The sequence below is a fragment of the Botryllus schlosseri genome, chromosome 13, assembly GCF_051294905.1.
Source record: "Botryllus schlosseri isolate E-star chromosome 13, Bs_hap1, whole genome shotgun sequence".
NCBI classification, from domain to species: Eukaryota; Metazoa; Chordata; class Ascidiacea; order Stolidobranchia; family Styelidae; genus Botryllus; species Botryllus schlosseri.
Window position 1 is genome coordinate 25,050,655 of NC_137248.1, and position 20,500 is coordinate 25,071,154.

The 20,500-nt window shown below is 58.0% G+C and overlaps 2 non-coding genes and 2 pseudogenes across 2 annotated transcripts; all 4 read left to right on the plus strand.

The window, feature by feature from the left end:
• Positions 1-8,238: 8,238 nt before the first annotated feature.
• LOC145454852 (small subunit ribosomal RNA) lies at positions 8,239-10,062 on the plus strand. Its single transcript, XR_013920244.1, has one exon. It is a non-coding gene; the product is annotated as a small subunit ribosomal RNA (ribosomal RNA).
• A 324-nt stretch (positions 10,063-10,386) lies between these two features.
• On the plus strand, positions 10,387-10,540 carry LOC145454850 (5.8S ribosomal RNA). The gene has a single exon (XR_013920243.1). It is a non-coding gene; the product is annotated as a 5.8S ribosomal RNA (ribosomal RNA).
• A 282-nt stretch (positions 10,541-10,822) lies between these two features.
• Positions 10,823-13,868, plus strand: LOC145454854 (large subunit ribosomal RNA; annotated as a pseudogene).
• Positions 13,869-19,535: 5,667 nt separating this feature from the next.
• LOC145454853 (small subunit ribosomal RNA) lies at positions 19,536-20,500 on the plus strand (annotated as a pseudogene; the record flags this gene model as incomplete).

The following is a 20,500-nucleotide window of genomic DNA, read 5'->3' on the forward strand; positions in this document are numbered from 1 at the left end:
ACGACAGAGTCCGTACCTCGGCGCCGGCCGGGGCGCCGCGCCGGAGACGGCGCGCCGGCCGTCTCGCGAGGCGTGCCGAGAGCGCCGACCCCCGGGCGCCGCCTCGACGCCGACCGGCCGAGACGGCAGGCGGGCCCGCGAAGCTGACGGCCGCGAGCCGACCTTCGAGGGCGGCCGTGCCGGCGCCTCGACCGGCCGAGACGGCAGGCGGGCCCGCGGATCCTTCGGCCGCCGGCCGAGCTCGGAGCCGCCTCGGTGAAAACGACAGAGTCCGTTGATTGCTTCGGACGCGCGCCCGGAATACCGCCGGCCGGCCTGGCGAGGCGCTGGCGGCGAGGGATCGAAGATTCCGCCGGTCTCGATCGAGGCCGGGGGCGGGCCGCGTTTTCTGCCGGATCGACGATCGGGGACATCGAGGGCACCGCGGGCGCGAGCCTCTGACGCCTCTGCGGCGTCGGCGGGCGGCGCCCCCGGTGTTCCTCCATTTTTTTTTTCGTTTTGGTCACGAAATCGAGGTAAAACGGTCGACCTTGTGTCTTTGACATCGGGTCGACCTTTTTGTCTCGATTTCGGAAAAGTCGAAACTATGAAAGTGAATTTTTCGGTTCCGAAACCCTTACGAGCGCGTAGAGCGCGTCGAGACGATCTCAACGGTGGTTCGTTCGTCTCGATCGGACCGCGGGGAGCGGAGTTATGACCCGAAAACCGACGCCGATTTCGACCTCGGTCGGGCGCCCGACTCTGGCCGCGGCCGGCCTGGGCTCGCGCCCCGGTCAAAATCTCGGGCGTGCCCGAAGCAATCAACGGACTTAGTCGTTTTTCGACCTCGCCCATACTTTAACATAGGGCCTATGCTATAACATGGGGGCCCATACCGTAACATGGGCGGACCGCCCATACTTGCTCGGATCGGTTCCAAACTTCGTGTGCGGGGTCTCTAGGGATACTTTTGGCCGGCAAAAAAAATCAACTTTTTCCGAGGAAGATTTCGGACTTTGTCGTTTTTCGACCTCCCCCATACTTTAACATAGGGCCTATGCTATAACATGGGGGCCCATACCGTAACATGGGCGGACCGCCTATACTTGCTCGGATCGGTTCCAAACTTCGTGTGCGGGGTCTCTAGGCGGGCTTTTGGCCGGCAAAAAAGTTCAACTTTTTTCGAGGAAAATTTCGGACTTAGTCGTTTTTCGACCTCGCCCGTACATTAACATGGGGCCCATACCTTAACATAGGCGGGCGCGCCAGACTTGCTCGGATCGGTTCCAAACTTCGTGTGCGGGGTCTCTAGGCGGGCTTTTGGCCGGCAAAAAAAATCAACTTTTTCCGAGGAAGATTTCGGACTTTGTCGTTTTTCGACCTCCCCCATACTTTAACATAGGGCCTATGCTATAACATGGGGGCCCATACCGTAACATGGGCGGACCGCCTATACTTGCTCGGATCGGTTCCAAACTTCGTGTGCGGGGTCTCTAGGCGGGCTTTTGGCCGGCAAAAAAGTTCAACTTTTTTCGAGGAAAATTTCGGACTTAGTCGTTTTTCGACCTCGCCCGTACATTAACATGGGGCCCATACCTTAACATAGGCGGGCGCGCCAGACTTGCTCGGATCGGTTCCAAACTTCGTGTGCGGGGTCTCTAGGCGGGCTTTTGGCCGGCAAAAAAAATCAACTTTTTCCGAGGAAGATTTCGGACTTTGTCGTTTTTCGACCTCCCCCATACTTTAACATAGGGCCTATGCTATAACATGGGGGCCCATACCGTAACATGGGCGGACCGCCCATACTTGCTCGGATCGGTTCCAAACTTCGTGTGCGGGGTCTCTAGGGATACTTTTGGCCGGCAAAAAAAATCAACTTTTTCCGAGGAAGATTTCGGACTTAGTCGTTTTTCGACCTCGCCCATACATTAACATGGGCGGGCGCGCCAGACTTGCTCGGATCGGTTCCAAACTTCGTGTGCGGGGTCTCTAGGCGGGCTTTTGGCCGGCAAAAAAAATCAACTTTTCCCGAGGAAATTTTCGGACTTGGTCGTTTTTCGACCTCGCCCATACCCTAACACAGGGCCCATACCTTAACATAGGCGGGCGCGCCAGACTTGCTCGGATCGGCTCCAAACTTCGTGTGGGGCCTCTCATGGGTGACTTTTGGCCGGCAAAAAAGATCGACTTTTTCCGAGGAAGATTTCGGACTTGGTCGTTTTTCGACCTCGCCCATACCTTAACATGGGGGCCTACGGTAGGTCGGCCGGACTCGCTCGGATCGGTTCCAAACTTCGTGTGCGGGCTCTTATGGATGACTTTTGGCCGGCGAAAAAAATCAACTTTTGCCGAGGAAAATTTCGGACTTAGTCGTTTTTCCGGGGGTTCGGACTTAGAAAAAATCCGAGTATTGTCGAAATTTTTTTTTCTCCGATTCCGATTTCCCGCACATCGGCGGACTCGTGGGAGCCCGTAGATCGCGAATACACCGTTTTCCGGGCGCTGGGAGGCCGTACGAGAAAGAAAAATTTTCACCCTCGCTTTGGCGTCAGGAGTCCATTTCGACTATCCCCGTAGCTCTAGGACGCACAGGAGCCGAGATACGAGTTTTTCGCGAATAGCTCGGCTCCTGTTCGGGCCAGACCCACGCGGGACCCCTCGTTGGAAGCGGCGCAGCGAGACGAATCCGGGAAAAAAAAATTATCGAATTCGGACCACCCGGAGCCGAGATATCTCCGGTTAAAGCGCGCCAAAATCGGACCTTTGACCGGCTCTGGAGGCCGAGCCGTTTGTCGGATCGGGATAATTCCTTCGCGGGGCGTCTTCAAACAGTGCGGGGAACGCGCCCGTGTGGTTTTTAGGCGAAAAAATTTTTTTTCGGACTTTAACTTTTTCACGACCTCGGCCCCGTGTTACAGTATGGCGATTTCGGACTTAGAAAAAATCCGACTAGGTCGAAAATTTTTTTTCTTCGATTTCGATTTCCCGCACATCGGCGGACTCGTGGGAGCCCGTAGACCGCCGCCAGCCACTTTTCCGGTCGCCAGGAGGCCGTACGAGGGAGAAAAATTTTCACCCTCGCTCTGGCATCAGGAGTCCATTTCCACTATCCCCGTAGCTCTAGGACGCACAGGAGCCGAGATACGAGTTTTTCGCGAATAGCTCGGCCCCTGTTCGGGCCAGACCCACGCGGGACCCCTCGTTGGAAGCGGCGCAGCGAGACGAATCCGGGAAAAAAAAATTTATCGAAATCGGAGCTTCCGGAGCCGAGATATCTCCGGTTAAAGGCCGCCAAAATCGGACCTTTGACCGGCTCTGGAGGCCGAGCCGTTCGTCGGATCGGGATAATTCCTTCGCGGGGCGTCTTCAAACAGTGCGGGGAACGCGCCCGTGTGGTTTTTAAGGAAAAAAATTTTTTTTCGGACTTTAACTTTTTCACGATTTTCGGACTTAGTCGTTTTTCGACCTCGCCCATGCATTAACATAGGGCCCATACCGTAACATGGGCGGACCGCCTATACTTGGTCGGATCGGTTCCAAACTTCGTGTGCGGGGTCTTACGGATGACTTTTGGCCGGCAAAAAAGTTCGACTTTTTCCGAGGAAAATTTCGGACTTAGTCGTTTTTCGACCTCGCCCATACTTTAACATGGGGGCCTACGGTAGGTCGGCCGGACTCGGTCCGATCGACTCCAAACTTCGTGTGGGGCCTCTTATGGATGACTTTTGGCCGGCGGAAAAGATCGACTTTTTCCGAGGAAATTTTCGGACTTAGTCGTTTTTCGACCTCGCCCATACATTAACATGGGGCCCATACCTTAACATGGGCGAACCGCCTATACTTGCTCGGATCGGTTCCAAACTTCGTGTGCGGGGTCTCTAGGCGGGCTTTTGGCCGGCAAAAAAGTTCAACTTTTTCCGAGGAAATTTTCGGACTTGGTCGTTTTTCGACCTCGCCCATACCTTAACACAATGCCCATACCTTAACATGGGCGAACCGCCTATACTTGCTCGGATCGGTTCCAAACTTCGTGTGCGGGGTCTCTAGGCGGGCTTTTGGCCGGCAAAAAAGTTCAACTTTTTCCGAGGAAATTTTCGGACTTAGTCGTTTTTCGACCTCGCCCGTACATTAACATGGGGCCCATACCTTAACATAGGCGGGCGCGCCAGACTTGCTCGGATCGGCTCCAAACTTCGTGTGGGGCCTCTCATGGGTGACTTTTGGCCGGCAAAAAAGTTCAACTTTTTCCGAGGAAATTTTCGGACTTAGTCGTTTTTCGACCTCGCCCATACATTAACATGGGGCCCATACCTTAACATGGGCGAACCGCCTATACTTGCTCGGATCGGTTCCAAACTTCGTGTGCGGGGTCTCTAGGCGGGCTTTTGGCCGGCAAAAAAGTTCAACTTTTTCCGAGGAAATTTTCGGACTTGGTCGTTTTTCGACCTCGCCCATACATTAACATAGGGCCCATACCGTAACATGGGCGGACCGCCTATACTTGCTCGGATCGGTTCCAAACTTCGTGTGCGGGGTCTCTAGGCGGGCTTTTGGCCGGCAAAAAAAATCAACTTTTCCCGAGGAAATTTTCGGACTTGGTCGTTTTTCGACCTCGCCCATACATTAACATAGGGCCCATACCGTAACATGGGCGGACCGCCTATACTTGCTCGGATCGGTTCCAAACTTCGTGTGCGGGGTCTCTAGGCGGGCTTTTGGCCGGCAAAAAAATCAACTTTTTCCGAGGAAATTTTCGGACTTGGTCGTTTTTTGACCTCGCCCATACATTAACATGGGGCCCATACCTTAACATGGGCGGGCGCGCCAGACTTGCTCGGATCGGTTCCAAACTTCGTGTGCGGGGTCTCTAGGCGGGCTTTTGGCCGGCAAAAAAAATCAACTTTTCCCGAGGAAAATTTCGGACTTAGTCGTTTTTCGACCTCGCCCATACTTTAACATGGGGGCCTACGGTAGGTCGGCCGGACTCGGTCCGATCGATTCCAAACTTCGTGTGCGGGGTCTCTAGGGATACTTTTGGCCGGCGAAAAAGTTCAACTTTTCCCGAGGAAATTTTCGGACTTAGTCGTTTTTCCGGGGGTTCGGACTTAGAAAAAATCCGAGTATTGTCGAAAAATTTTTTTCTCCGATTCCGATTTCCCGCACATCGGCGGACTCGTGGGAGCCCGTAGATCGCGAATACACCGTTTTCCGGGCGCTGGGAGGCCGCACGAGAAAGTAAAATTTTCACCCTCGCTCTGGCATCAGGAGTCCATTTCCACTATCCGCGTAGCTCTAGGACGCACAGGAGCCGAGATACGAGTTTTTCGCGAATAGCTCGGCTCCTGTTCGGACCAGACCCAAGCGGGACCCCTCGTTGGAAGCGGCGCAGCGAGACGAATCCGGGAAAAAAAAATTTGTCGAAATCGGAGCTACCGGAGCCGAGATATCTCCGGTTAAAGGCCGCCCAAATCGGACCTTTGACCGGCTCTGGAGGCCGAGCCGTTTGTCGGATCGGGATAATTCCTTCGCGGGGCGTCTTCAAACAGTGCGGGGAACGCGCCCGTGCGGTTTTTAGGCGAAAAAAAAATTTTTCGGACTCTAACTTTTTTACGATCTCGGCCCCGTGTTATAGTATGGGGATTTCGGACTTAGAAAAAATCCGACGAGGTCGAAAATTTTTTTTCTCCGATTTCGATTTCCCGCACACCGACGGACTCGTGGGAGCTCGTAGACCGCCGCCAGCCACTTTTCCGGTCGCCGGGAGGCCGCACGAGAAAGTAAAATTTTCACCCTCGCTTTGGCATCAGGAGTCCATTTCCACTATCCGCGTAGCTCTAGGACGCACAGGAGCCGAGATACGAGTTTTTCGCGAATAGCTCGGCCCCTGTTGGAGCCAGACCCAAGCGGGACCCCTCGTTGGAAGCGGCGCAGCGAGACGAATCCGGGAAAAAAAAATTATCGAATTCGGACCACCCGGAGCCGAGATATCTCCGGTTAAAGCGCGCCAAAATCGGACCTTTGACCGGCTCTGGAGGCCGAGCCGTTCGTCGGATCGGGATAATTCCTTCGCGGGGCGTCTTCAAACAGTGCGGGGAACGCGCCCGTGTGGTTTTTAAGGAAAAAAATTTTTTTTCGGACTTTAACTTTTTCACGATTTTCGGACTTAGTCGTTTTTCGACCTCGCCCATGCATTAACATAGGGCCCATACCGTAACATGGGCGGACCGCCTATACTTGGTCGGATCGGTTCCAAACTTCGTGTGCGGGGTCTTACGGATGACTTTTGGCCGGCAAAAAAGTTCGACTTTTTCCGAGGAAAATTTCGGACTTAGTCGTTTTTCGACCTCGCCCATACTTTAACATGGGGGCCTACGGTAGGTCGGCCGGACTCGGTCCGATCGACTCCAAACTTCGTGTGGGGCCTCTTATGGATGACTTTTGGCCGGCGGAAAAGATCGACTTTTTCCGAGGAAATTTTCGGACTTAGTCGTTTTTCGACCTCGCCCGTACATTAACATGGGGCCCATACCTTAACATAGGCGGGCGCGCCAGACTTGCTCGGATCGGCTCCAAACTTCGTGTGGGGCCTCTCATGGGTGACTTTTGGCCGGCAAAAAAGTTCAACTTTTTCCGAGGAAATTTTCGGACTTAGTCGTTTTTCGACCTCGCCCGTACATTAACATGGGGCCCATACCTTAACATAGGCGGGCGCGCCAGACTTGCTCGGATCGGCTCCAAACTTCGTGTGGGGCCTCTCATGGGTGACTTTTGGCCGGCAAAAAAGTTCAACTTTTTCCGAGGAAATTTTCGGACTTAGTCGTTTTTCGACCTCGCCCGTACATTAACATGGGGCCCATACCTTAACATAGGCGGGCGCGCCAGACTTGCTCGGATCGGCTCCAAACTTCGTGTGGGGCCTCTCATGGGTGACTTTTGGCCGGCAAAAAAGTTCAACTTTTTCCGAGGAAATTTTCGGACTTAGTCGTTTTTCGACCTCGCCCGTACATTAACATGGGGCCCATACCTTAACATAGGCGGGCGCGCCAGACTTGCTCGGATCGGCTCCAAACTTCGTGTGGGGCCTCTCATGGGTGACTTTTGGCCGGCAAAAAAGTTCAACTTTTTCCGAGGAAATTTTCGGACTTAGTCGTTTTTCGACCTCGCCCATACCTTAACACAGGGCCCATACCTTAACACGGCGAAACGCCTATACTTGGTCGGATCGGCCCCAAACTTCGTGTGAGGGGTCCCGTGGGAGGCTTTTTCGAAAAGTTTTTTTTTTAATTATTTTTTATTTTTTCGGAAAAAAAATTTTATTTTTCGGGAAAAAAAATTTTTCTGGCCGGCGAAAATTTTCCGGCCCCCCGGCCCGGGTGCGACCCTGAAAAACGACTAAGTAGAAAAAAGTCACCAGGGTTTCCGAAAAAAAACTAATATAGGAAGGGGCGCGCGCCCGGCGCCTGACGGGAGGCCGGGCGCGAAACGTTGAATCTGCCGGCGAGAGGATGCGCCCGGCGCGGCGGAACTGATCCGTCGTCACCGGTTGGAGCGAAAGCATATGGGGGTGCGAAGCAAGCACTAATCACGGGTCGGAGCACCTCGAGTCGCGGGTTCAAACGTTGCGTGTCGCCAAGCGCTGCATAGAGCGAGCTTGCCCGGTATGCCGTAGACGGCGGGATATGGATGATAGTGACCCTACACCTGTCATACAGCCATGAGGCATACCGGATAGCGGACTCAATAAATGCAGCGCGGACGCGGCGCGTTGTCTTTCGGGCCTCGCGGCCCAGACCCTTCCTACGTAGCGTCGCGGCGTCGCCGAGGAGTGAATCGGCCGTCGAGAAACCTTGGTCCGACAAATGCCTCGTGAACCGCTGGGCCTCGCGGCCCTTGCCTCCGGGAACGAACGAAAGAGCGGGACGGCCCGCTATACAAACACGACGTCCTCGGTCCGCCGCGGCGGCTCCGGGCGCTTATCCGTGCATCGCGTCGCGGCAGAGCAGCGCCCGAGCCCCGGCGGCAGGCCTCGCGTCCGTCTCGGATTCGGTTCCGAGCGCGAGTGATTCTATTAAGCGGTGAACGGCGGGCGTCCGCGTCCCACGAGACGACGGCGGGCGACCCGAGAACGGTCCGACGATCGAGAGAGCGAAAGCGACGGGCGCCGTAGAGCGGCGGCGCCGGTGCCGACGAACGGCGGCACCACCTTGGTCCCGACGCCCGACCCCCGGCCCAGGGGCGGGCCTCGCAGTGCGCGAGAGATATCTGGTTGATCCTGCCAGTAGTGATATGCTTGTCTCAAAGATTAAGCCATGCAGGTGTAAGTACGAACTGAACGTAAAGTGAAACTGCGAACGGCTCATTAAATCAGTCTTGGTTTATTTGGTCCTTGCGAGAGCTAACGTGGATAACTGTGGCAATTCCAGAGCTAATACATGCGACCGAGCGCCGACTCCGGGAGGCGCGCTTTTATTGGTTCGAACCCGACCGGGCCCGCGAGGGCCCGTCTCTTTCGATGACTCTGGATAACCACGCGGATCGCACGCCTTCGCGGCGGCGACCTACCATTCAAGTGTCTGACCTATCAACTTTCGAAGGTAGGCTACGGGCTTACCTTTGTGATAACGGGTGACGGGGAATCAGGGTTCGATTCCGGAGAGGGAGCCTGAGAAACGGCTACCACATCCAAGGAAGGCAGCAGGCGCGCAAATTACCCATTCCCGACACGGGGAGGTAGTGACGAAAAATAACGATGCGGGACTCTAACGAGGCCCCGCAATCGGAATGAGTACATTCTAAAACTCTTGTCGAGTATCCATCGGAGGGCAAGTCTGGTGCCAGCAGCCGCGGTAATTCCAGCTCCGAAAGTGTATGCTAAAGTTGTTGCGGTTGAAAAGCTCGTAGTTGGATGTAGAGCGCGCGGCGCCGGTCCGTCGCAGGGCGTGCACCGGCGTCGCGGGTTCCGCCTGTCGGCGCCGCCCGCGGTGCTCTTGACCGGGTGCCGGGGGTCGGGCCGACGAGTTTACTTTGAAAAAATTAGAGTGTTCAAAGCAGGCCGCCCGCCTGCATAGTGTCGCATGGAATAACGGAATAGGACCTCGGTCTCGTTTCGTTGGCGTTCGCGGGAGCGAGGTAATGATTAAGAGGGACGGCCGGGGGCGTCCGTACTCTGCCGTCAGAGGTGAAATTCTTGGACCGGCGGAAGACGAGCAGCTGCGAAAGCGTTCGCCAAGAACGTTTTCTTTAATCAAGAGCGAAAGTCAGAGGTTCGAAGACGATCAGATACCGTCCTAGTTCTGACTATAAACGATGCCAACTGGCGATCGGCGGGCGTTACCATGACGACCTCGCCGGCAGCCTCCGGGAAACCAAAGTCTTTGGGTTCCGGGGGAAGTATGGTTGCAAAGCTGAAACTTAAAGGAATTGACGGAAGGGCACCACCAGGAGTGGAGCCTGCGGCTTAATTTGACTCAACACGGGGAAACTCACCCGGCCCGGACACGGGAAGGATTGACAGATTGACAGCTCTTTCTTGATTCTGTGGGTGGTGGTGCATGGCCGTTCTTAGTTGGTGGAGCGATTTGTCTGGTTAATTCCGATAACGAACGAGACTCTGGCATGCTAAATAGTTACGCGACCCTCGGCGGTCGGCGTCCAACTTCTTAGAGGGACTAGTGGCGTTTAGCCACACGAGATCGAGCAATAACAGGTCTGTGATGCCCTTAGATGTTCGGGGCCGCACGCGCGCTACACTGGACGGATCAGCGAGTGCGCCCGGGCCGAGAGGTCCGGGTAACCCGTTGAACCCCGTCCGTGATTGGGATAGGGCCTTGCAATTGTTGCCCTCGAACGAGGAATTCCCAGTAAGCGCGAGTCATCAGCTCGCGTTGATTACGTCCCTGCCCTTTGTACACACCGCCCGTCGCTACTACCGATTGAACGGTTTAGTGAGATCCTCGGACCGGCCCCGTCGCGTGCCCGGCGACGGGCGCGGCGGTGCGCCGGGAAGACGACCGAACTTGATCGTTTAGAGGAAGTAAAAGTCGTAACAAGGTTTCCGTAGGTGAACCTGCGGAAGGATCATTATCGTTGTCCGTGGGGTGCGAGGCCCCGTTGCTTTTTGATCTGGCGCCGTGTCCGCGAGGACTCGGCGTCGCGGCGCCCCGCGCTTGGGCGCCGCTCGTCGTGAACGAGACCGTCGTGACAGAGAAGGGCGGGCGCTCGACGGCGGGCCGGGGATGGCCGTCGTCGGGGCCCGCCTTCGGAGAGGGACCGAGACCGAACGCCTCTAGGTCGGTTCCCTCGGCGGCGTCGGCCTCGAGCGAGCCGGCGCCGAAGGGGCTGCTAGGCCCCGCGAAAAACCGTGGTGAGCGAAGCGATGCGGAGTTGTCCTAAGAGCAAAGAGAGTACGACTCTCGACGGTGGATCACTAGGCTCGCGAGTCGATGAAGGACGCAGCTAAGTGCGAGAAGTAATGTGAATTGCAGAACACATTGAACGTCGATATTCCGAACGCAAATTGCGGCGTCGGGCAAATCCCGGCGCCGCGTCTGCCTCAGGGTCGGCGTGACGCGATGCGCGAGGCGGCTTTGGTAGGAGCCGCCCGCGGCCGAGACAAGCCTGGGAGTTTGGGCGTCGGGCCGCGAGGCCCGTCGCTCCGAGGTGGACCGGCGCGCGCCCGCGTCGGGGCCGGACCCGGTCGCTCCGCGACTCGGCCGCCGTTGCGATCGCGCCTCCGGGCGCGGTACTGGCGGTCGGAGCGCGGCGCGGCTTTGGGCGGTGCGGCTCCCGGCGAGGCGCGCGGCGGTGACCGGCGGCCGACGAGGCGCCGGCAGAGGTACGACTTCGACCTGAGTTCAGGCGAGGCTACCCGCTGAATTTAAGCATATTATTAAGCGGTGGAAAAGAAACCAACGGGGATTCCCCGAGTAACGGCGAGTGAAGCGGGATCTGTCCAGCGTCGAACCCGCGCGTTCTCGAAGCGCGCCGGAATGTGACGTAAGGAAGAGCCCCTGCGACGGCCGGCGGGCGCCGAAGTCCTTCTGATCGAGGCCTCTCCCCCGCGAGGGTGTCAGGCCCGCGAGGGCGCGCGCCGCCGCCGCTAAGGCTCTTCCCGGAGTCGGGTTGTTTGAGAATGCAGCCTGAAGCGGGTGGTAAACTCCATCTAAGACTGAATACGGTCGCGAGACCGATAGCGAACAAGTACCGTGAGGGAAAGTTGAAAAGCACTTTGAAGAGAGAGTTCAAAAGTACGTGAAACCGTCGAGAGGTAAACGGGAGGGCCCGTCCGGGCCCGGGCGGCTTTCAGTCGGGCGCGGAGGCGCGTCGCGGCGACGGGCGGAGGCGCGAGCCCCGTCCTCGTCGGGGCGCGCGTGACGCACCGGCGCACTAGCCGCGCGGGCGGGCCGCGACCGGCTCGCGGTCGGAGAGAAGCGCGCTCGGAAGGTGGCCGTCGCCCTCGCGGGCGGCGGTGTTACAGCCGGGCGCGCGGAACGCCGGCCGGGGGCCGAGGTGACGGCGCCGCGCGCGCCGCCTCTCCGGAGGCGGCGGGCGTTCGCGCGGCCCCGTCGGGCGTCGGGCGTCGGCGGTACCGTTCGCGGTGCCGGCGGCGGCCGCGTCGTCGGGGTCGGGCGTTCGCCTCGCGCACGGGGTCTGCGGTCGTGTCGGCCACCTTCCCGACCCGTCTTGAAACACGGACCAAGGAGTCTAACGCGAGCGCGAGTTGTCTGGCGGTACGAGACCCGAGAGCGAAAGGAAACTGAAGCGCGTCACGGACGCGCGAGGTCGGATCCGGCCCCCGCGCGGGGCCGCGAGCACGACCGGCCGACCGCCGCCGCGCAGTCGGGGCGGCCGAGCGAGAGCGTTCCCGTTGGGACCCGAAAGATGGTGAACTATGCCTGGGAAGGTCGAAGCCAGAGGAAACTCTGGTGGAGGACCGTAGCGATTCTAACGTGCAAATTGATCGTCCTACCTGGGTATAGGGGCGAAAGACTAATCGAACCGTCTAGTAGCTGGTTCCTTCCGAAGTTTCCCTCAGGATAGCTGGCGCTTTTTCGCAGTTTTATCTGGTAAAGCGAATGATTAGAGGGCTCGGGGACGAAACGTCCTCGACCTATTCTCAAACTTTAAATTGGTAAGAGGCCCCGCTCGCTCGGCCTGGAGCGGGGCGCACGACACGAATGCGAGTGCCCAGTGGGCCACTCTGGTAAGCAGGACTGGCGATGCGGGATGAACCGAACGCCGGGTTAAGGCGCCCGACGCGTACGCTCATCAGAGCCCACAAAAGGTGTTGCGCGATACAGACAGCAGGACGGTGGCCACGGAAGTCGGAACCCGCTAAGGAGTGTGTAACAACTCACCTGCCGAATCGCGCAGCCCTGAAAATGGATGGCGCTGGAGCGTAGGGCCTATACCCGGCCGTCGACGCGGCGCGAGCCGAAGCCACGGCCCTAGGCGTCGACGAGTAGGAAGGGGCGCGGCGGCGGGCGTCGAAGGGCGGAGCGCGAGCTCGCCCGGAGCAGCCGTCGGTGCAGATCTTGGTGGCAGTAGCAAATATTCAAACGAGAACTTTGAAGGTCGAAGTGGAGAAGGGTTCCATGTGAACAGCAGTTGAACGTGGGTCAGCCGACCCTAAGGCGCAAGCGAACGCAGTTTTCGATCGGGGGGCGTTGCTCGTCTTCGCCCCCGCCGAGGCCGAAAGGGAATCTGGTTAATATTCCCGAGCCCCGACGCGGAGATCGGCGCCGTCAGGCGCCCGACGCGGCGACGCAAACGAACTCGGAGACGCCGGCGTGAGTCCCGGGGAGAGTTATCTTTTCTTGGTAAGGAGCGGAGACCCTGGAATCGGTTCGCCCGGAGATAGGGTCGGAGGCTCCGTAAAGCGCCGCGTTTCTCGCGGCGTCCGGTGAACTCGCGTCGGCCCCTGAAAATCCGAGGGAGACGGTTTGATTCTCGCGCGGGGTCGTACCCATATCCGCAGCAGGTCTCATTCAGTGAGGCGGGAGCGAGCCGGCGCGAAGCCGGCCTACGATTTTGGTCTTAAGCCCGCGGCCTCGGCGCCGCGGGCGACCCGCTCTGAAGACAGCGTCAGGCGGGGAGTTTGACTGGGGCGGTACATCTGTCAAAGAGTAACGCAGGTGTCCTAAGGCGAGCTCGGCGAGGACGGAAACCTCGCGTGGAGCAAAAGGGCAAAAGCTCGCTTGATCCGGATTTTCAGTATGAATACGGACCGCGAAAGCGCGGCCTATCGATCCTTCAGCGCTCGCGAGTTTCGAGCTGGAGGTGACAGAAAAGTTACCACAGGGATAACTGGCTTGTGGCAGCCAAGCGTTCATAGCGACGTTGCTTTTTGATCCTTCGATGTCGGCTCTTCCTATCATTGCGAAGCAGAATTCGCCAAGCGTTGGATTGTTCACCCACAAATAGGGAACGTGAGCTGGGTTTAGACCGTCGTGAGACAGGTTAGTTTTACCCTACTGATGAAGCGTTGTCGCGACAGTAATTCTGCTCAGTACGAGAGGAACCGCAGATTCAGACATTTGGTTCATGCGCTCGGCTGACAAGCCGATGGCGCGAAGCTACCATCTGGGGGATTACGACTGAACGCCTCTAAGTCGGAATCCCGCCTGAGTAGCGACGATGTCCCGGGTGCCTCGAGGCGAGCGAGGCGCGGCTAGGCGCCGGGGTCCGTCCCCGGCGCCGACGGAGCCTGTGGCGGTCGACCCTTTGCCGGCCCGTAAACTCGGGCCGGCCGAGACGACGGTAGCACTTTTCGCGCGGGCGAGGTGCCGGATCATTCGCAGACGACCTAGTTTAAGATCGGGGTGTCGTACCCGCTAGAGCAGTTTCTCGCTGCGATGCGTTGAAAGTCATCCCCGAGATCTACGATCTGTGCCCGGGCTCGCCTCTGGGGGCGGGCCCGGGCGCTTTTTTCTCGCCGCCTCCGCCTCTGGCGGGGGCGCGGGAGGTGCGAGCCGGGGGCCGAGGCGTCGCGTGGGCGACGGCCGGAGCGCGGCGCGTCAGAGTCGGCGCGTTGCGTGGGCGGTCGCCGGAGCGCGGTGCCGGCCTCGAAAAAACGACAGAGTCCGAGGCAGAGTGCCTGGGCCGCGTGGAAAATCGACAGAGTCCGAGCCTCGGCTGCCGGCCGGGGCGGCGGCCGGGATCGACGTCCCGGCCGTGCCGCGGAGCGGGCTGAAGTCCCCAGCCCTCGAAGCCCACGGCAGAGCGCCTGGGCCGCGTGGAAAAACGACAGAGTCCGTGCCTCGGCGGCCGGCCGGGGCGGCGGCCGAGATCGACGTCTCGGCCGTGCCGCAGAGCGGGCTGAAGTCCCCAGCCCTCGAAGCCCACGGCAGAGTGCCTGGGCCGCGTGGAAAAACGACAGAGTCCGTGTCTCGGCGGCCGGCCGGGGCGGCGGCCGGGATCGAAGTCCCGAGGCCCGTGCCGGAGTGCGTGCCCGGCCCGTGGTGAGAGTTACTCCCGCCGTTTACCCGCCTGGGACTCTGACGAAAAACGACGGAGCGCCGACCTCGAAGCCGCCTGCGGTAGAGTGCCTATGCCCGTGGCGGGGCCTCGGAAAAACGACAGAGTCCGTACCTCGGCGCCGGCCGGGGCGCCGCGCCGGAGACGGCGCGCCGGCCGTCTCGCGAGGCGTGCCGAGAGCGCCGACCCCCGGGCGCCGCCTCGACGCCGACCGGCCGAGACGGCAGGCGGGCCCGCGAAGCTGACGGCCGCGAGCCGACCTTCGAGGGCGGCCGTGCCGGCGCCTCGACCGGCCGAGACGGCAGGCGGGCCCGCGGATCCTTCGGCCGCCGGCCGAGCTCGGAGCCGCCTCGGTGAAAACGACAGAGTCCGTTGATTGCTTCGGACGCGCGCCCGGAATACCGCCGGCCGGCCTGGCGAGGCGCTGGCGGCGAGGGATCGAAGATTCCGCCGGTCTCGATCGAGGCCGGGGGCGGGCCGCGTTTTCTGCCGGATCGACGATCGGGGACATCGAGGGCACCGCGGGCGCGAGCCTCTGACGCCTCTGCGGCGTCGGCGGGCGGCGCCCCCGGTGTTCCTCCATTTTTTTTTTCGTTTTGGTCACGAAATCGAGGTAAAACGGTCGACCTTGTGTCTTTGACATCGGGTCGACCTTTTTGTCTCGATTTCGGAAAAGTCGAAACTATGAAAGTGAATTTTTCGGTTCCGAAACCCTTACGAGCGCGTAGAGCGCGTCGAGACGATCTCAACGGTGGTTCGTTCGTCTCGATCGGACCGCGGGGAGCGGAGTTATGACCCGAAAACCGACGCCGATTTCGACCTCGGTCGGGCGCCCGACTCTGGCCGCGGCCGGCCTGGGCTCGCGCCCCGGTCAAAATCTCGGGCGTGCCCGAAGCAATCAACGGACTTAGTCGTTTTTCGACCTCGCCCATACTTTAACATAGGGCCTATGCTATAACATGGGGGCCCATACCGTAACATGGGCGGACCGCCCATACTTGCTCGGATCGGTTCCAAACTTCGTGTGCGGGGTCTCTAGGGATACTTTTGGCCGGCAAAAAAAATCAACTTTTTCCGAGGAAGATTTCGGACTTTGTCGTTTTTCGACCTCCCCCATACTTTAACATAGGGCCTATGCTATAACATGGGGGCCCATACCGTAACATGGGCGGACCGCCTATACTTGCTCGGATCGGTTCCAAACTTCGTGTGCGGGGTCTCTAGGCGGGCTTTTGGCCGGCAAAAAAGTTCAACTTTTTTCGAGGAAAATTTCGGACTTAGTCGTTTTTCGACCTCGCCCGTACATTAACATGGGGCCCATACCTTAACATAGGCGGGCGCGCCAGACTTGCTCGGATCGGTTCCAAACTTCGTGTGCGGGGTCTCTAGGCGGGCTTTTGGCCGGCAAAAAAAATCAACTTTTTCCGAGGAAGATTTCGGACTTTGTCGTTTTTCGACCTCCCCCATACTTTAACATAGGGCCTATGCTATAACATGGGGGCCCATACCGTAACATGGGCGGACCGCCTATACTTGCTCGGATCGGTTCCAAACTTCGTGTGCGGGGTCTCTAGGCGGGCTTTTGGCCGGCAAAAAAGTTCAACTTTTTTCGAGGAAAATTTCGGACTTAGTCGTTTTTCGACCTCGCCCGTACATTAACATGGGGCCCATACCTTAACATAGGCGGGCGCGCCAGACTTGCTCGGATCGGTTCCAAACTTCGTGTGCGGGGTCTCTAGGCGGGCTTTTGGCCGGCAAAAAAAATCAACTTTTTCCGAGGAAGATTTCGGACTTTGTCGTTTTTCGACCTCCCCCATACTTTAACATAGGGCCTATGCTATAACATGGGGGCCCATACCGTAACATGGGCGGACCGCCCATACTTGCTCGGATCGGTTCCAAACTTCGTGTGCGGGGTCTCTAGGGATACTTTTGGCCGGCAAAAAAAATCAACTTTTTCCGAGGAAGATTTCGGACTTAGTCGTTTTTCGACCTCGCCCATACATTAACATGGGCGGGCGCGCCAGACTTGCTCGGATCGGTTCCAAACTTCGTGTGCGGGGTCTCTAGGCGGGCTTTTGGCCGGCAAAAAAAATCAACTTTTCCCGAGGAAATTTTCGGACTTGGTCGTTTTTCGACCTCGCCCATACCCTAACACAGGGCCCATACCTTAACATAGGCGGGCGCGCCAGACTTGCTCGGATCGGCTCCAAACTTCGTGTGGGGCCTCTCATGGGTGACTTTTGGCCGGCAAAAAAGATCGACTTTTTCCGAGGAAGATTTCGGACTTGGTCGTTTTTCGACCTCGCCCATACCTTAACATGGGGGCCTACGGTAGGTCGGCCGGACTCGCTCGGATCGGTTCCAAACTTCGTGTGCGGGCTCTTATGGATGACTTTTGGCCGGCGAAAAAAATCAACTTTTGCCGAGGAAAATTTCGGACTTAGTCGTTTTTCCGGGGGTTCGGACTTAGAAAAAATCCGAGTATTGTCGAAATTTTTTTTTCTCCGATTCCGATTTCCCGCACATCGGCGGACTCGTGGGAGCCCGTAGATCGCGAATACACCGTTTTCCGGGCGCTGGGAGGCCGTACGAGAAAGAAAAATTTTCACCCTCGCTTTGGCGTCAGGAGTCCATTTCGACTATCCCCGTAGCTCTAGGACGCACAGGAGCCGAGATACGAGTTTTTCGCGAATAGCTCGGCTCCTGTTCGGGCCAGACCCACGCGGGACCCCTCGTTGGAAGCGGCGCAGCGAGACGAATCCGGGAAAAAAAAATTATCGAATTCGGACCACCCGGAGCCGAGATATCTCCGGTTAAAGCGCGCCAAAATCGGACCTTTGACCGGCTCTGGAGGCCGAGCCGTTTGTCGGATCGGGATAATTCCTTCGCGGGGCGTCTTCAAACAGTGCGGGGAACGCGCCCGTGTGGTTTTTAGGCGAAAAAATTTTTTTTCGGACTTTAACTTTTTCACGATTTTCGGACTTAGTCGTTTTTCGACCTCGCCCATGCATTAACATAGGGCCCATACCGTAACATGGGCGGACCGCCTATACTTGGTCGGATCGGTTCCAAACTTCGTGTGCGGGGTCTTACGGATGACTTTTGGCCGGCAAAAAAGTTCGACTTTTTCCGAGGAAAATTTCGGACTTAGTCGTTTTTCGACCTCGCCCATACTTTAACATGGGGGCCTACGGTAGGTCGGCCGGACTCGGTCCGATCGACTCCAAACTTCGTGTGGGGCCTCTTATGGATGACTTTTGGCCGGCGGAAAAGATCGACTTTTTCCGAGGAAATTTTCGGACTTAGTCGTTTTTCGACCTCGCCCGTACATTAACATGGGGCCCATACCTTAACATAGGCGGGCGCGCCAGACTTGCTCGGATCGGCTCCAAACTTCGTGTGGGGCCTCTCATGGGTGACTTTTGGCCGGCAAAAAAGTTCAACTTTTTCCGAGGAAATTTTCGGACTTAGTCGTTTTTCGACCTCGCCCGTACATTAACATGGGGCCCATACCTTAACATAGGCGGGCGCGCCAGACTTGCTCGGATCGGCTCCAAACTTCGTGTGGGGCCTCTCATGGGTGACTTTTGGCCGGCAAAAAAGTTCAACTTTTTCCGAGGAAATTTTCGGACTTAGTCGTTTTTCGACCTCGCCCGTACATTAACATGGGGCCCATACCTTAACATAGGCGGGCGCGCCAGACTTGCTCGGATCGGCTCCAAACTTCGTGTGGGGCCTCTCATGGGTGACTTTTGGCCGGCAAAAAAGTTCAACTTTTTCCGAGGAAATTTTCGGACTTAGTCGTTTTTCGACCTCGCCCGTACATTAACATGGGGCCCATACCTTAACATAGGCGGGCGCGCCAGACTTGCTCGGATCGGCTCCAAACTTCGTGTGGGGCCTCTCATGGGTGACTTTTGGCCGGCAAAAAAGTTCAACTTTTTCCGAGGAAATTTTCGGACTTAGTCGTTTTTCGACCTCGCCCATACCTTAACACAGGGCCCATACCTTAACACGGCGAAACGCCTATACTTGGTCGGATCGGCCCCAAACTTCGTGTGAGGGGTCCCGTGGGAGGCTTTTTCGAAAAGTTTTTTTTTTAATTATTTTTTATTTTTTCGGAAAAAAAATTTTATTTTTCGGGAAAAAAAATTTTTCTGGCCGGCGAAAATTTTCCGGCCCCCCGGCCCGGGTGCGACCCTGAAAAACGACTAAGTAGAAAAAAGTCACCAGGGTTTCCGAAAAAAAACTAATATAGGAAGGGGCGCGCGCCCGGCGCCTGACGGGAGGCCGGGCGCGAAACGTTGAATCTGCCGGCGAGAGGATGCGCCCGGCGCGGCGGAACTGATCCGTCGTCACCGGTTGGAGCGAAAGCATATGGGGGTGCGAAGCAAGCACTAATCACGGGTCGGAGCACCTCGAGTCGCGGGTTCAAACGTTGCGTGTCGCCAAGCGCTGCATAGAGCGAGCTTGCCCGGTATGCCGTAGACGGCGGGATATGGATGATAGTGACCCTACACCTGTCATACAGCCATGAGGCATACCGGATAGCGGACTCAATAAATGCAGCGCGGACGCGGCGCGTTGTCTTTCGGGCCTCGCGGCCCAGACCCTTCCTACGTAGCGTCGCGGCGTCGCCGAGGAGTGAATCGGCCGTCGAGAAACCTTGGTCCGACAAATGCCTCGTGAACCGCTGGGCCTCGCGGCCCTTGCCTCCGGGAACGAACGAAAGAGCGGGACGGCCCGCTATACAAACACGACGTCCTCGGTCCGCCGCGGCGGCTCCGGGCGCTTATCCGTGCATCGCGTCGCGGCAGAGCAGCGCCCGAGCCCCGGCGGCAGGCCTCGCGTCCGTCTCGGATTCGGTTCCGAGCGCGAGTGATTCTATTAAGCGGTGAACGGCGGGCGTCCGCGTCCCACGAGACGACGGCGGGCGACCCGAGAACGGTCCGACGATCGAGAGAGCGAAAGCGACGGGCGCCGTAGAGCGGCGGCGCCGGTGCCGACGAACGGCGGCACCACCTTGGTCCCGACGCCCGACCCCCGGCCCAGGGGCGGGCCTCGCAGTGCGCGAGAGATATCTGGTTGATCCTGCCAGTAGTGATATGCTTGTCTCAAAGATTAAGCCATGCAGGTGTAAGTACGAACTGAACGTAAAGTGAAACTGCGAACGGCTCATTAAATCAGTCTTGGTTTATTTGGTCCTTGCGAGAGCTAACGTGGATAACTGTGGCAATTCCAGAGCTAATACATGCGACCGAGCGCCGACTCCGGGAGGCGCGCTTTTATTGGTTCGAACCCGACCGGGCCCGCGAGGGCCCGTCTCTTTCGATGACTCTGGATAACCACGCGGATCGCACGCCTTCGCGGCGGCGACCTACCATTCAAGTGTCTGACCTATCAACTTTCGAAGGTAGGCTACGGGCTTACCTTTGTGATAACGGGTGACGGGGAATCAGGGTTCGATTCCGGAGAGGGAGCCTGAGAAACGGCTACCACATCCAAGGAAGGCAGCAGGCGCGCAAATTACCCATTCCCGACACGGGGAGGTAGTGACGAAAAATAACGATGCGGGACTCTAACGAGGCCCCGCAATCGGAATGAGTACATTCTAAAACTCTTGTCGAGTATCCATCGGAGGGCAAGTCTGGTGCCAGCAGCCGCGGTAATTCCAGCTCCGAAAGTGTATGCTAAAGTTGTTGCGGTTGAAAAGCTCGTAGTTGGATGTAGAGCGCGCGGCGCCGGTCCGTCGCAGGGCGTGCACCGGCGTCGCGGGTTCCGCCTGTCGGCGCCGCCCGCGGTGCTCTTGACCGGGTGCCGGGGGTCGGGCCGACGAGTTTACTTTGAAAAAATTAGAGTGTTCAAAGCAGGCCGCCCGCCTGCATAGTGTCGCATGGAATAACGGAATAGGACCTCGGTCTCGTTTCGTTGGCGTTCGCGGGAGCGAGGTAATGATTAAGAGGGACGGCCGGGGGCGTCCGTACTCTGCCGTCAGAGGTGAAATTCTTGGACCGGCGGAAGACGAGCAGCTGCGAAAGCGTTC